This window comes from Larus michahellis, chromosome Z (assembly GCF_964199755.1).
Source record: "Larus michahellis chromosome Z, bLarMic1.1, whole genome shotgun sequence".
NCBI classification, from domain to species: Eukaryota; Metazoa; Chordata; class Aves; order Charadriiformes; family Laridae; genus Larus; species Larus michahellis.
This window is the reverse complement of record NC_133930.1, coordinates 36,029,111-36,045,691: the sequence shown is the minus strand read 5'-3', so window position 1 is coordinate 36,045,691 and position 16,581 is coordinate 36,029,111. Positions and strand designations below refer to the sequence as shown.

The following is a 16,581-nucleotide window of genomic DNA, read 5'->3' as shown; positions in this document are numbered from 1 at the left end:
GCACATGCTCTTATTTCAGTATTCTCTTGTAAAGAATACCATACACTGAAGGTGTCTAGACATCATTGTGTAATTTGATGTATGTCTGCCACTTGCCTAGAAACTTTCCACAACCACAATATACCATTGATTCTGAGCGGTGACCTGTAGTGCAGAAAGACTAATCCATAATTACAAAACTGGGTAGATAATTAGATTCGGCACAATGTTTATTGTATTATTGTCTTATCTGTTCATACATGAACCTATTTATGCACTCCTAGTTTAAGGTAAATGACTCAAAATGAGTAAAATATTTATCTAAATACCATTTCTATCTGTGCTTCTGAAATCCACTTGATACTCCATTTAGTTTTATTGCTGAAATTGAGTTGTTACAAGATAGGGAGTTGAAAATACTGACTCTTCTGGACTTTTTTGCCCTTCCTCAAAACTATACTATATGGTGTATTTTTTATTTAAAATACAAACTAAAAAAACCACTGTCATATATTCCATCAGGGACCTGATGGCACATACAGGGCTCACCAGCCCTGCCCAGCCTCCCCCAGGGCCTCTCCTCACCCTGCCCAGGTCCCAGGATGCCATGTCCTTGGGCCAAACAACACTTCTCCTTTTGCATTTCTAGAGCCAGGAACTGAAGCTGAATGCTGGATGTCTGTCCCATGCTGTCAGATGCTTCTCCCTGCATAAGCCAGACAAAGAGAAGTGGTCAAAATAGAACCCAATATGAGGAAGATGAAAAGAAAACTACATTACAGAAGCCAGATAGAAAACAGGCTGAAGAGACAGTGATATGCAGACTTTAGAAGAAGCCATCCGTCGGACATGCAAAGGAGTTACTTTCTGAGTTTATAAGGTAGGTAGGCAGCAGCAGAGAAGGCAAAGGTCTATAGATGAAGAGAGACAGCTGTTTAGAGGCATGCATAAAAGGGGAACAAATAAAACTTGAAACCAGAATGAGTACGATTAGATGAAAGCAAAAGGAAGCGGGATGTAGTAGATTATAGAGCAGAAGGGTCTCAGCAAAAAAGGAACATTTTTAAAAAGTGTAAAAAGGAGGACCCTAGGAACTACTGACCTGTCAGCCTCACCTCTGTGCCTGGGAAGATCATGAAAGAGATTGTCCTAGAAGGCACCTGTTAAGGCACATGTAGGACAGGGAGGTGATTCAAGACAGCCAGCATGGCTTAACCAAGGGCAAGTCCTTCCTGACCAACCCAGTCGCCTTCTACGATGGAGTGACTACATCAGTGGAAAAAAGAAGAGCTATGGATGCGTCTGTCTGGATTTCTCTAAGGCCTTTGATACGGTCCCCCACAACATCCTTCTCTCTAAACTGGAGAGATACGGATTTGGTGGATGGACTCTTTGGTGGATAAAGAACTGGCTGGATGGACACATCCAGATGGCAGTGGTCAATGGCTCAATGTCCAGATGGAGATCAGTGACAAGTGGTGTCCCTCAGAGGTCTGTATTGAGACCAGTACTGTTCAATATCTTCGTCAATGACCTAGACAGTGGGATCAAGTGCACCCTTGGCAAATTTGCAGATGACACCAAGCTAAGTGGTGTGGCTGACATGCCTGAGGGATGGGATGCCATCCAGAGGGACCTGGACAAGCTTGAGAAGTGGGCCCATGTGAACCTCATGAGGTTCTGCAAGGTCCTGCACATGGGTCAGGGCAAATCCTGGTATCAATACAGGCTGGGGGATGAAGAGATTGAGAGCAGCCCTGAGGAGAAGGACTTGGGGGTACTGGTGGATGAAAAGCTGGACATGAGTTGACAATGTGCGCTCGCAGCCCAGAAAGCCAACCATATCCTGGGCTGCATCAAAAGAAGTGTGGCCAACAGGTCGAGGGACGTGATTCTGCCCCGCTACTCTGCTCTCATGAGACCCCACCTAGAGTACTGCATCCAGCTCTGGAGTCCCTAGTACAAGACAGACATGGACCTGTTGGAGCGGGTCCAGCGGAGGGCCACAGAAATGATCAGAGGGCTGGAATACCTCTCCTACGAAGACAGGCTGAGAGACTTGGTGTTGTTCAGCCTGGAGAAGAGAAGGCTCCAGGGAGACCTTATTATGGCCTTTCAGTACTGAGAAGGGGCTTATAAGGAATATGGGGACAAACTTTTTGGTAGGGTCTGTTGTGATAACGGGTAATAGTTTTAAACCAAAAGAGGGTAGACTAGATAGAAGGAAATTTTTTATGAGGAGGGTAGTGAAACACTGACACAGGTTGACCAGAAATGTGGTAGACACCCCATCCCTGGAAACAGTCGAGGTCAGGCTGGATGTGGCTCTGAGCAACCTGCTCAAGTTAAAGATATCTCTGCTTATTGCAGGGGGGGTTTAACTAGATGACATTCAAAGTTCCCTTCCAAGTCAAACCATTCTATGATTCTATAAAGTGGTCACTGGATCAGCTTGAGAGCTAACCATTGTTCTTTGGAAGACCAGTATTGGCTTTGCTGTATGTTACAAGCAGCAGACAACATGCTAAACCCTGGAAAATGGTCTTTTGGTCTACAGGACTGCTCTTATAAGCATACAGAGTAACATACAATGCCCCCTCTCAGGTGCTGTCTAGCATGTGTCTGTTGACATGAGAAGAGGAAGGCATGAGCATTTTCAACAGGGTGTCTGCTTCTGAGTGAAGGAAAGGAGTTCCCCAGCAGTTAGTTCCAACCCTAATTCTACTAAAAACAATCAAAAGACAAAGAGACTTCATCCTGGTGTTCCCTGGCACTAAGCTTCTCTCATGTCACTCCCTCTTGTTCTTTTTGCTCGTGTGATGGGAAACAAAGAGCCTTGGCTAGGATACACTGAGAGCTAGAGCATGAAGGACCTATTGGAAGGGGTAAAATTTTTCAGTGGCTTCTCTTCCTTAGCACTGTCATCATTCCAAATTGAATAGAGGCCTACTCTAAATCTGAAAATTTTCAAGAAAACTCTTGCACTTGGAGAAGGCTCTTTAACTGAAGTAGGTTTTTTCCTCGCAAAACAACCCCAACCCTCTTGTGTGAATGCACGATACCTATACAAATTTGGCTTAAATAGGTAAGGCTGTTCTTCTCTAATGAAGAAGAGCTGTAACAATATAACATCACTCTAATTGAGGGGACAAGGGCTGTAAAAATTTAACTGCATCACTCAGTTACACCCAGAAGGTGGTCAAGTTAAATCAAAAATGCTGACAGTAAAGTGTTAGACACACAACAGAGCTACAATGTGGCTGATGAAGGTTTAATTATTTTCTGTTTTGAATACTAGCTCTTTTAATGTGCTTGTATACTGGCACTGAAAATGTTTTTTTTTCTTAGTTAATTAATAAGATTAAATGAAGGACAGAGAATTAGCACCACCACCAGAATATTTAGGTCTCCAACGTGTTTTTGTTGATCTTATCCATGTAATCAGTGCCTGCTGAGTTTACAGCTACTGTGAGGTAACTTTTCCATCCCTAGTGGCAATTGCTATTCTAGGAACCTAAAGCATGAACAGTAGATACTGATTTTTCAAAGTATCAGCCCTCAGAGATGATGAACCTTTTCTAAAGGGCATTACATTGATTAGAAAGCCTTTGCCCAGTGACTACATGTAGAGGTTTTATAGGCAGCTTCAATTTAAAATGTTTTTTAGTCTCTCAGACTGTCAAATATGAGGTATGTGTGAAGATTTCCTTTCATTCAAGTAAGTTTTTGATATTTGTATTTACTTGTACATATTTTGTTTGTTCAAATATTTCATCAGATGATAATTTAATCACAAGTAATAGCAGTACAGAGATAAAAAAACCTAAACTTTTATATGGTTTAAGTTCTGTGTAATGTCAAATGGCAATAGCAATATAGTACTTATTTCTCTAGCTCCTAGTTAGAACTTTTCTCAAAGTTAATGTTTTACCGACAGGGTTAATTCTGTTAACTATGATTCCAAAACTGTGAAGAAGTCTGTGGAGGAAAGGAGGAAAAGGCCACTTGAATAAAGAGCTCCTTTACATTTAAAGAAATAATTCGTCTTCAGTTCTTAGTATACAGTTTATATACAGTTAAAACTCCTTCCATACTACAAATCCCATGAAATGACAACTTATTCTTTGAGGTTACTATCTGTGATAACTTCTTTTCTGCATTTGTGCATAATATAATCAAATCACAATCACTATGTTATTTGCTATTATTCAGAAATTTAGGTGTGACATTTTTTTAAAAACTTCAGAAATTATTATAACCAGTACATTTTGCACCAAAAATCTGTTTATTAGGGATAAGAGGTAAGAATCCCAAAATCACAGAATGGCTGAGATTGGAAGGGAACTCTGGAGGTCATCTGGGCTTGGTGACCCCAAAGGGTCATCTGAAGCCATTTGCCCAGGACCATGTCCAGACAGCTTCTGAATATCTCCAAGGATGGAGACTCCACAACCTCCCCGGGCAACCTGTGCCAGTGCTCAGTCACCCTTGCAGTGGAAAATTGTTCCCTGATGCTCAGAGGCACTTCTCTGTGTTTCAGTTTGTGCCCATTGTCTCTTGTCCTGTCACCGAGCACCACTGAAAAGAGCCTGGCTCTGTCTTCTTTGCACCTTCCCTTCAGGTATTTGTACTTACTGATGAGATCCTCCCTGATCCTTCTCTTCTCCATGCTGAACAAACCAAGTTGTCTCAGCCTTTCCTCACAGGAGAGATGCTCTAGGCCTGTCACGATCTTAATGGCCCTTCAATGGAAGTATCTGCATATCTGTCTTTTACCGTTGAGCCCAGAACTGAACACAGCACTTGAGGTGTGACCTCATCATTGCTGAGCAGACAGGAAGGATCACCTCCCTCAACCTGCCGGCAACACTCCTCCTAATGCAGCCCAGGGTACCATTTGCCTTCTTTGCTGCAAGGACAAAGTGTGTGAATACCAGTGAATTCATTGTCTTGAATAAAACCATTTTAGAGTCTTCAAAGTCATGAAGAGGTTGATTGTTATAGTTTTGAGCGAACCTCAGTCTGCTTTAATTACTACTAAACCACTTTTTAGAAAAACTGAGCATCATACAGTATATATTGTATACAGTCTACATTAATATTTTAAGATATAGTACATATATAACACATAGTCTCCTGACACACCTGTCAGAGCAGGATGTTTACAGATTATAGCTTAAAGGCAGCACACAGTAAGGACAATTTTTTTAAAGTGTTTTGATACTGGACAACTATTGAAATCCTTGGAAAACAGATACCAGAAGACCTTTAAAAACTTAACTGGAAGTTACTTAGCTGTAAGTCACTGCTTTAAAGTCACTCAAAGTCACCAGTAAAATGGAATATAGATTCCAAACCTTTTAGACCTCTGGTTAGCAACACAGCAATGGAGATAAAGGAGATAAAACCCTTTTCTCCCTCTGTAACCCACCTGCTGACAACTGCTCACAAACAGCTTCCAGCGTGACATTTCATTGAGAAATGGAGAACTGACCTACCAGTAGATAAGGAAGTAGAAAGTCATTATAAACATTCACAATGGCTTTTAAAAGGTTTGAGAAACAGTTCACTAAATATTGCAGCTAAAAATACAGTATGTTTTTCATATAAACACTCAAGAAGATGCATAAACCATAGATACAACAAATTACTAATCTGCTATTCTCTAACAACTAATCACTTTTAAGATTTTTGCTGATCAAGGTTCTTTTCTCCCAGTTAGATTTTTATAATAGAATCATAATTAATGCAATATTACCAACTTTCTTAGACTTCACACTCTATGTCTACCCTTCACAGGCTTCCCCAGGGCAAAGATTCTTCTTAACCAAAGCATGCTTTGAAATAATTAGAAATACATAGATGATTTCTTCCCTAGCTTACCGTTCTATACCAAGAAACCTTCCACTCCCCAAAAAATCGTGACTTCCTAGATTTCACTGTAGTTCAACAGCAACTGTTAAATGATCTTAACCGAAAACCAGAGAGACTGTTGATGTCCCAGCCATTTATTCTGCCTAAATGATTCTGTGATTTTGTGACTCTTATGGTCTGATCTCATCATTCTGGGTGGTTCATAAACAGAGTTTATTTGGGACATAGTGGATAAATTCAGTAAAGGTCTCCAAATGCAAAAGTATTCAGAAGAAAAGGAAGGTCTCTTCTTACCCACTAGTATAGCAACTCCAGAGCAAACTCTTGTTTCATAGCTGTGGTTGAAAACTGCTCCTATTATAAAACACATTTACAAAGCAAAACTGTACTGCACAATCTGAGCAAGTTGTGAGGAGAAGTCTAGGGAAATGTCACAAGGATGATTTTATTATATTTTCCATACTTTGTTCAGATTTCACACAGAAAAAGTTAAACAAAGACGATTTAATATTTAGACATGAATAATATAAATAAAAACAGTAAAAACACTGAGAGCAAAAATGAAAACTTGTAATTTCATTTTACTTAGGTTTCACATAGTAATCTGGAATTAAAAAGTATAAAATATATTAAAATGATGAGCAATATGCTTGAAATACAGCAGAGAATTACTGAAAACTAAGAGCTTTTCTGTTCTAAGATAAATTGCCATACCAGTTCGGTATCTATCATAATGGCTGCCAATCTATTTCTAGCATTTACCATAGTACCAATGCTTAAGTTTATACCTTATCTGTGTGTTGGAAAGAAATATGTTATTTTGTGTACTACTGCATAGAAAGGAGGCTGGTCTCCTTTCTATGCTGTAGAAGGCATGTAGTGCTGGTCTTTAAAACTCCTTCCATTTTTAGTGAATATGCTACCTTACAGATGAATTACACTAAACAGCACTACATTTCTCTCCATCTATGACTTAAATTTTTAAAACCAAAGCAAAACAGTTGCTCCTTCGGCAAGACCGGAGGAATGTGAATGCCTGTCACTGCTTTATTTTTTCTCAACCATTAGGGTGTAGGGAAAGCTGATCTATCTTGCATTTACAAAGAGTGAAATATATGATCTAATAGGGAAGAATTCCAGCTACCTGCCATTAACTCAGGAACTGTAAAGGCTGGTAAAAATAAAAGGTAATGCAAAATTTAAAAATGAACAAAAGGAAACATTATAAATGACTCTTTTTTATTTCTGGCAGCAAGGGAGATAATGACAAATTCACATATGGTTTTCCGTTTTGAAGTCTGATTGGGACAGAATTCTCACTGCCATATTTATGATAGAGAAAACCTTGTATTTACAGGAACAATTGAAATGCTGGATGCAGAAGGATTTCTGAACATCTTTAGCAACAGTCTTTTTTCTCACCAGCTGGAATTGCTGGTCACCTTCAGGGAAGAATGCAGCAAATAATATTGCCTGAACAAAGAGAATTTGTCTGTCAAAAAGCTTTTCCTTCTACAGTCATCAAGACTGCAGGGCATATTTTTAATATCAGTGCTCTGTCCACTCTGTGCTTGGGGTAGAGAGTTCTTCATATGTTTTGTCCTGAACCAGAAAACAACTATGTAAATAGAATCTGACTGTGGCACACTGTGTTAGATCTCTGACAAAGAAGATAGAACATTTTAACTACCCGTTCAGAGAGCTGCTGTGGAGGACTAAGTTTTGTATGTAAGTGTGGAGTGAGAAAACTTCAGAGGACATGACAGAAGAAGAAATATTTGTTATATAGATATTATTCCCAGATGTATTCCTATTTGTGACCAAAACATGGTTTTGAACATATTTTAACAAGTCTTCTGCTGAGAGCTACTCCAACTCATGCCAGAAGAGGGGGGTCTTCTCTTTCACCACAACTATATGGGCACAATAACTGTTTGTCTTGGGCTGGACTACCCTTGTTTTCATAGTTTGTTCAGAATGGACCTTTTTTTTTAAAAAAAAGGACATAGCATTCCAGATGTGACTTATAAATAGAAGTACCTTCGCTAAGCCCGTGTGTTTGTACATGTGTACAGCATATTTTTTGTAACGCCCTGAAACGCCAGTACCAGCCTCAAATTCCTTAAAAACTACCCTGTATTAGACCTGATGTTCTGATTAGAAAGGGGAGGTAAGAGGAACTGGGAAAATAAGAAATTAAGGACAAGTTTTGATAGTGAGATAATAGGGTTACTCGTGGGTTCTTAAGGCTATCTTCTTAGAGTCTCTATTTAATTCTGATTTTTTTAATGCTGTATAACTAATACAACCTTTACTATAATCGTCTTACGAATATGCTTTGTGGCAGTGATGAGGAATGTCTGACTTCTTCTGTCTGGACTTCAGGGGGAAACAGGTTTTTGGAAAGTATTTTTGAATTAAAAGAAAGATGCACAACTTGTATTTTTTTTCCTTACAGTAGCATGGGGGGACATCTAGAGATGCAATAAAAAAGAGTGATAGAATTAATGGAAAGCAGGAAGATACAGTGTAGTTAATGCAGCATTATTTATAATAATCCTAAAGAGGAAGAAAAGGGATATTTAAATTGTCAGATTTTAAGAGCTATTCAAGTACTATTGCAGAGATTCAAAAAACAGAGGGATGTGATCAGATCACCTCAGGAGGACCATTAGCAGTTTTGTTCTGAAATAACTGGTCTGAATTTCCATGTTCAGCTCTGATCCATGACCCGAACAGACCATGATAATACAACCATAAGTGTGGCAGTTTCTTCTGTAGCCAGATATAAGAATGCTTTGGCCATTTCACCCATTTCGTTATTCAAATAAACCCCCAGACTCTACTGGAGTTTAAAAATATAGAACAATCATCTTTGTAAAACTTGCTACAGCCTGGGAGTAACTAGCTGGGTTAGCTCTGAGAATGGTAAACTGCCACCACCATTGCTAATACAGGAGGTCCTTGGAGGCATAATTAAAAGTCTAAAGAGGAAAATGTCACACTGTGGAAAGAGAGAAAAAAAGAAAGCCCACCAGGGGACAGAGATCAAATAAAACAGAACAATATTTTACTCTGATCCATTAAAAATAACAATTAAAAACCAATACGTTTGTTCACAGAGAAAAATAACTGATACAGTTAACTTGTTTACACAATACACTTTGCACTTACCACCTCTCAGATGGGTCTGCCAAGATATTTCACAGATATTAATGGCAGAGCTCCGTTAATCAGCTTAAGCCAAAGGGAACCAGTGAGGTTTGAGCTCTGATCTATAACCTGAAGTATGTGATACATCTTGTCCCTCCATAGACAACACTCGGTCCCATCTTTGAGCAATGTAGCAGCTGAAAGAGATATATAAAAGGTCTTCAAATAAATTTGAGTTGTCAGGCCATAGGTCAGCAGTGTAAGACCTCAGGAGGTGAACGGCAGGCACACAGTTAGACAACAGATCCAGAAAGCGGATGTTCTGTATTGCAGTATTGTTTTGCAAGTCAAAATGTATTCTTGCAAGAACAGTAAAACTGAATGTGTTGCCCATACAACTATTTAAGCAATGTTGTGCGAGACCAAAGCAGTAATAAGAATGCTGATTTTAGCATTTTGCACAAGCTGGAGTTTGTACAGGGGTATATCTCAAGGCTGTGCACATCATACCTATGCAGCACCTAAAGCATACAACACTTTCTTAGCTTAACAGCAGACAGTTCAGGCTACAGACTGAATATTTCTAAGCTATAAAGCAAGGATATTACTGTTGATTTGTCCCTAATTGAAGCAAGAATTATCTAGTCCTAAACAGATAACTAAAATATTTCTAAAAGAACAAGACAAAAAAACCCCACAAGCTCTTGACATGAGGTCAGAAAGTGACATTTACATTTCTTCTATTTTCGGTACAGAAGGGGTAAAAACTACTGCAGAATATCATTCAAGTGAGGAATGAATGCTAAAGTAGCTTTAAAAAGACATATAATTCATATAATTTCAAACATTAAAAAAAAAACCAGAACTGGAAACAAATGCCAGTGATGTGTCAGATAGGAAGAAAAGGAAAAAATGTGGCATCTTTGACAACTTGTGTGGCAGCACAGAAACATGAACATAATGACATATGGGGTAGGTCTTAGGAAAGACTGTACACAAATCCTTTGGCAGCCATCTATCAAAACAAGATCCAAAAATTAAATGAAAACTAATGTTTTGAGATAGAAAGGGTATACAGATAGATAATAGATTTCATTCACTTTGCTTAGTGAAATAATGCACTTAAAATTCCCACAGGCACCTCATTGAAAAAAACTTGCCTAACATTTTATGCTCAGGAGAATAAAGATCAGACTGAAGCTAAACAAAAGAGAATTCCACAGAATTGCTATATATTGTTAACCTCTCTGAAAAGAAATAATCCTTAAAATGTTCATTATTTACCAAATAATTACTACAATTCACTAGGAAAAGCATGTGATGTTCAAGAAAACGTAAGAATCAAAAAGAGTCTGCTGGGGAAATTCTGATTCCAGCAGCTTTTTCAGGACCACAACTTCTCCCACTGAGAAAATTAAATGAGGTGGTGGCACCATAGCAAAAAGATCCAATACTGGCTAAGTGGACTGAAACCAGTGACTTAGGAAAAAAACAACTAAACAGATACAAATAGTGTGGGAAATAAACATTCCTCCCACAAGCCTGCCATGTATGTTGGCAAAAACAGACAAGACAAAATGATTTGTGATTGTGATTGAATTATATTTGGGTAAGCAATTCTGCAAGTATCATTATTCATTAGAATCGATTACTAATCAGAATTTCTTTAATACAATGTGATGTTTCACTTTTGCCTTTTAAGCTATGGTAAAAGGAAAAAAAAAATCACACATGCAGAAGTCTCCTTTAGAACATGCTAAAATATTTATCTGAATAAATATAAATAATTATATATAATATTGATATCTAAATGTATTCATATTTAAATATAAATAATTATAAATAATAAATATAAAATATCTGAATATCCTTCAGTTAATCTATGAAGAATAGAGAACAGAAGACAGTTCTTTGAGTGTCACTATCAACACTGAGTAAGTTTTAGAAATTGGTTCACTCTAAGACACCTTAGAGTGTCAGCATCTAAAGAGGTTACCAGTTTTGGCACGCAAACTGAAAGGAACAAGAATCTTGTTTTAATTGAGTAAATTTTCTGGTTCACTTACTAATGAGAAAAGAAGAGAGGTACGCTAAGAACAGGAACATCCAGAACTATGTAGTCCTTGATAAAGGACAAAGTATGAAGAACCTAATGTTCAGTATAAAAAATGACATAGATTTTTTGAAATTAAATTAGCATAAATTAGATGAGTACAGAGTAAGAAATGCTTCAAAAAATTACAATGTTGATATTGCTTTAAAACATCTTCCCATAGCAATTCCATAGATAGAGATATGTTGTGGGATCTTTTCATTTCTTTGATCTACAAAACCTAAGGTTTTAAAACCTCAGCCTTCTACAATACATGTACTACCTGGAATTTTTTAGTTTTAATACAGCTATGGTCATATAGACTTATTAAAATAGATTTTCCAAATTTAGATCATGCATTCACAGCCAGCACTTTATCCATAGCGTTTGTTTAGTCAAACAATATGAAAATAACAATCATTTGGTCCCATTTGGCTCTACAATTGTATTGTATGTTTTACGAAGCATTATAGAAAAACATTCAGTTTTAAATGCATGCGAATGTCAAGTTTATATCTTAAGTTTTACAAACACCAACAACCACGTTGTATTGCTTTTTTCTTTAAAACACCTAAACCTGGCAGCCAAACTACCTGACATTATCCAGTATACCAGAGAAACTGAAATACACAGAAAACTGGAAACATGAAGGAGAAATATTCTGAACTTTAAACTGCACCAGTGGACTCCAAATACAATACAATTTCTACATTATATACATGTATTACTATACTAACATGTTAAGTACATTATAAAATATCCAAAAACCAGAATGTACAAAAAGATGAGATAAAGAAAAATTAAATACTTCATTTTTAATAATTTATTTATTAAATGTACAAAAAATATTTTCTTCCTGCACCCCAGTGGATTATCTTGTGCACACCTCACTTTGGAGACCACTGGTCTAGACTGCTAAGGAATGACAAAAGTTCTCTATACGACCAGTTGCTTTCACCTTATCTGACTGGAGCCTACAATGAGTTACACTTCCATCCTCAGAAACATCTTCTCCCCTATTTTTTTTTTCCCCAGTCTTAACTATCTAGCAGTTTACAGAGCTGTTACAAACAGGCTGCATCTATTGCCTCTGCAACCACTCATACTGTCCCCAGTGTTGGCAATTAGCAATCATAGTCTTAATTAGCCTGACCCACCTGGCTATTTTGCTACTAATAAATCAATTAATTCAATTCACATGGAGGAACTTCTGTGTAGTACCATAGCTTAATCACTACTGGTCATCCTTGTATATGACTGTTTTACGCGCTAGAACAACTTAGTATCCAGGATGAATTTGTATTCTCCACCGATAAGCAGTCTGTCAAGCAAGTATGGAGTATGGTTAGTATTTTTAATGTATGTAGGGATTTGGCAAAAGCCTCAGCAGAGCGCAGAGGAGAAACTTGGGATGTAAGCTATAAACACTTTGGCACACTGAACTGGATGATCTTTAGTTCTCCCTGAATGGTACGGATACTGCTCATTGGGGGTCTCAGTTTACTCACCTCCCTCAGGTGCCTCTGTTACTACTCCATTTGTTATTTTTGATGCAAGAAATAGAAGCTTCTGAAACCAGGGTAGTTTTGTCATTGGTATCTCTAAGGAGCTGCTTTTTTTTTTTTTTCTTCCCCTGGTAGAAATATCTGCTCCCTTGGGAGCTATTAAGCTATGCAATCTTGTACTTATATACAAAGATGTCCCCTTCCTGTCTTCCATTCTTCCCACTGCAGAGAGATTGTCTGGCTCTATCTCTTTATTGTCCTTTCCTAGCAAGTATCAAGAGGAAACAGAAAAAAAAATCACAGGAACAAAAGACATTTTACTGTCCAGCCTTTTATTCTTAAGCGCAAGTATATGTTTTTGCAGTTGGCCCCGTGTCAATGGTGCAGACTTCTGCCAAACATGCTTTTTCTGTCATCACCACTGTTTGCCTTGTCTCCTCCTCCCACATAAGGTGACCAAATATCACTTTGCCCCATTCTCACTAAGCTCACTTTTCCTCACCAAAACTGAAGAATCTGCTCTTCTATACTGACAGACTTTAACTTCTGGAATCAAAAATTAGTGCAATATTGCTGAAAGGTGTGGAAAGGCATGCTGGTTACAGCAACTATGGAGTAGCTGAACTGTTGGCCACAGTTACAGGTGTTCATAGTCAGAACATCTTTTACCACTCCCAGAAAACCTTGAACAAATACCTGAGAGAAACTTGTTTCCATTTTCTTACCACTTATTGTGACTAGAGACTAATCAATCTACAATGAAAAAAGTATTTTCAGGACAGGGAGAGAAAGAAGTGTAAAGCTTAACCAGGAGGATTTATGTATCAACACTAGGCCTTACAGACCAAGGACTCAGCAGTCAACAGGAACCTACTTCATGAAGAGTACAATCAGCACTACCTTGAGTAGTAAAAGCCTGATATTTTATTTCTTCGCAGCTTTGTCTCTTGTAACGTAGCATTGACATTTGTCAGATTTCTACTAACTAAATAATCTATTAAATTAAGATAATACTTTCCAGCCTCAAAAGAGATGGAAAGACCTGTCGTAAAATAAGTATTTTTGACTCATGCCCTACATGAGTACATAGGCATTCCAAAAGAATACAGAACAAATCCCATGGGTTCTATACCTAGCATCTAGGGTTCCCTTTGAAGCTGAATCCCCTCGGGCTCTCAGATTATTTCTGCAGGCCTGAGCTTGTTCTGAGGTGGTGCTCTGGTCATTACTTATTTGTGTTTGTGGCCTCTTTATGCTATTTTTCACTCTGATATTTAGTAAGTGCACAGCTTCTGTGGTCACAGTTTCTTTGAATAACAGTCTAAAAGTTTCTAAGCTTTCTAATAGTCTAAATGTTCTTCCATGTGTCTTTTCCTCTAAGTATCTTTTTTCCATAATCAGTGACCCCACAGCTGACCCTAACATAATCTTTTTTCTGACGGTATTCGTCTCTCTCAGCAGTTAACCAAATGCCTCTTGCTGTCTTCTCTGCAAGTACTGCCCTTCCTTGCCTCATGACAATACTTGCCGTCTTCCTGATGGGACACTTTTCTCTTCTTCATTCTCTTTGAGATTTGTCACTTTCTTTGCTTTGTCTTTGCTGGATTCTATCAATACTTCTCTTTCTGACCACTTGTAATCTGTTGCCCTGCAGATTCTCCCCTTCCTGAGGCTGAATGCCTTTATATCCAAATTCTTTCCCCACCTTGGTGAATTGGTACTGTCTACTACATAGTTGGTTCCTTCTTAAGAGTACTGTATGAATGACTTGCTTTCATAAAGGAAGGAAGGAAGCCCTGTAGTGATGCAGGAGTTTTATTACAAAACTTTCAGTGTTGATGCCTTTTCACTGATGGTCATATTCTGAAATAATATAAAGTAAATAGACCTAAAGTAGATAGTAAATTGACCAGGAGCCTTTTTTGCTCCCAAATGTTAGAAAGGCATGCAATTTGCCTGTTGCATTTGAATATTTTTAGGAGCACTTTTTTAGGGAAGGACGAAAAGCATCCACATTTTACTACATGATGCAACTCATGGCATTGTGCATGCTAGTTCTCCAAAGAAAAATAATTTGTCTCTTTTCGCTAGTAGCTATGTTGTATTTAGTATAATTTTTGACTGTCTTAAAATCTTAAGGGAAATATTTCTTCAACATACAGAACTAAATGAAAATGAAATTTAAAAGCATCAAAGATTGGTTTGGAAGCAAATGGAAGAAAGGTGTTTGAGGGCAGGCAAATGAGATTATGAAAACAAGAAATACCGTAAAAAAACCTGTAAAAGATTTGAAAGATAATTGAATATATGCCTCAAATCAGGAAAGAAAACATAGGTGTAAATTGTATTGTGGAAAACGATCGATTTACTACAGTAGAAATAAAGTGATCAGATACTACTTTTTACTTGCAAAAATGACATAAAAATTGAAAGATAGGGGTAAGTGACAGAGGCTATGTATCCAACTCTTCCATTCCTCCTTATTTTATATGCAAGCTCTTATACTTCTTTATCTGTTCTACATGTTCAATTTTTTCCTTTCATTTAACAGGGGACTTCACAAACATTACTACGTTGCCTTGCATCATAATCTCCATTTGCCTGCCTTTGCTACAAGCCATTAAATGGATTCTGTACAGTGAGCTTTTTCATTACTCTTCTCACAATTGTATCTTAGCAGTGTCTCAGCAATGTAATTTTTATCTATCGTCTATTTTGCCCTCTCAGCCTCTTCCTAGTGGCAGAAAAGCATACACTGGAGTGCTCTGGAATATTTCTATAATTTTATAAAAATTTACCCTGCCATATGTTTACACTAGGTGCAACAAAGTCAGGAAATACACCTTGTATTTGTAGCAGAAATTTGTAAGATTTGCACAAAATTACACAGTTCCAAGAGAGCTTGATCTCCTGTACAGATGAAAAAATTTTCTTTTTGTCAAAAGCTGCACTATTGCAGTGTAGTATATGTAATGACCACTGTCTTCATCTCATAGCTGAGTGTACATCTCTCTATTCCTGTAAGTTGGAAACTTCTTGTAACATCCATTTTACACAGGAGGAACTGAACCACAAAGAGCCTGTAATTTGGCTGAGGTCACACAAAAAAAGAATAATTGTAGAATCAGAATCATTACAGTTGGAAGAGACCTTTAAGATCATCTAAGAAGGGAAAAAAAAATTGAACCCAATTTTCCCAAGGATCCCTGGAGTGCCCCATGAGATATTGCTCCTCTAGAGTAACTGCTTCTAGTATTTACAGATTGGTATGTACCTCTGGTTGTGAATAGCATCTTTGTTAATATGTAAAAATAAGTGCAGTCTTGAAAAAGTACTTCTGCTGATACAAAGAATTTATAATATATATGTTAAGATCACAGCATCTTTGATCCAGAAGACATGCTTGCTACTACTAAGTGCCAAAAGGCACTCCAAAGTAAGAATTATATTTACTAATGTGATATATGTTGTATAAATTATTTTATGTGGAAAATTAGTTGAGTAATTTATATATTTCCATGTCAATTTTGGTTCATCTAAATACTCAATCCTTTTCCTTATTTTTAATTCATGGAAGAAATTCTGTCTCAGGATGGAAAGGAAGAGAGTGAAAGATAAGTCGCTTGAGGGTTAAAAGAGAAGTCATTGTTAGTTACTAGTTGAATGTTACTACTCTTTGGAGATTATACTATCTAACATGGACAGCAGAGGAAGAAGTGGAGAGAGTTTGAGAATACAGCTGTTTATGGTGACTAGAGAAGCAGCAGCCAATGATAACATGAGAAAGTGGCAGAACTAGAACAAGGAGAGGAATCATTTAGTTAAATAAGTCACTTGGAAGTTTTAGATCAGTATAGAGGGCAAAATACATTGGGACAAGCAATTCTGAGTACTCACAGAAGAAATTCTGCAGTAGGATGAAAATAAGTGTCTGAATCAGGTAGACTGTCTAGAAGTGCAGCTGTCAACGTTACTAAG

General features: G+C 37.6%; 1 long non-coding RNA gene across 1 annotated transcript in view; it reads right to left on the bottom strand.

Moving 5' to 3' along the window:
• LOC141736101 (uncharacterized) overlaps positions 1 to 16,581 on the bottom strand; it is a 35,565-nt gene that overhangs the window by 7,058 nt on the left and 11,926 nt on the right. The window contains exons 2-6 of the long non-coding RNA XR_012584896.1: positions 9,028 to 9,203; positions 6,148 to 6,207; positions 5,411 to 5,473; positions 1,082 to 1,139; positions 565 to 685 (exon numbers count right to left, since the gene is read on the bottom strand). This is a non-coding gene — a long non-coding RNA (uncharacterized LOC141736101). The remainder of the gene's footprint in view (positions 1 to 564; positions 686 to 1,081; positions 1,140 to 5,410; positions 5,474 to 6,147; positions 6,208 to 9,027; positions 9,204 to 16,581) is intronic.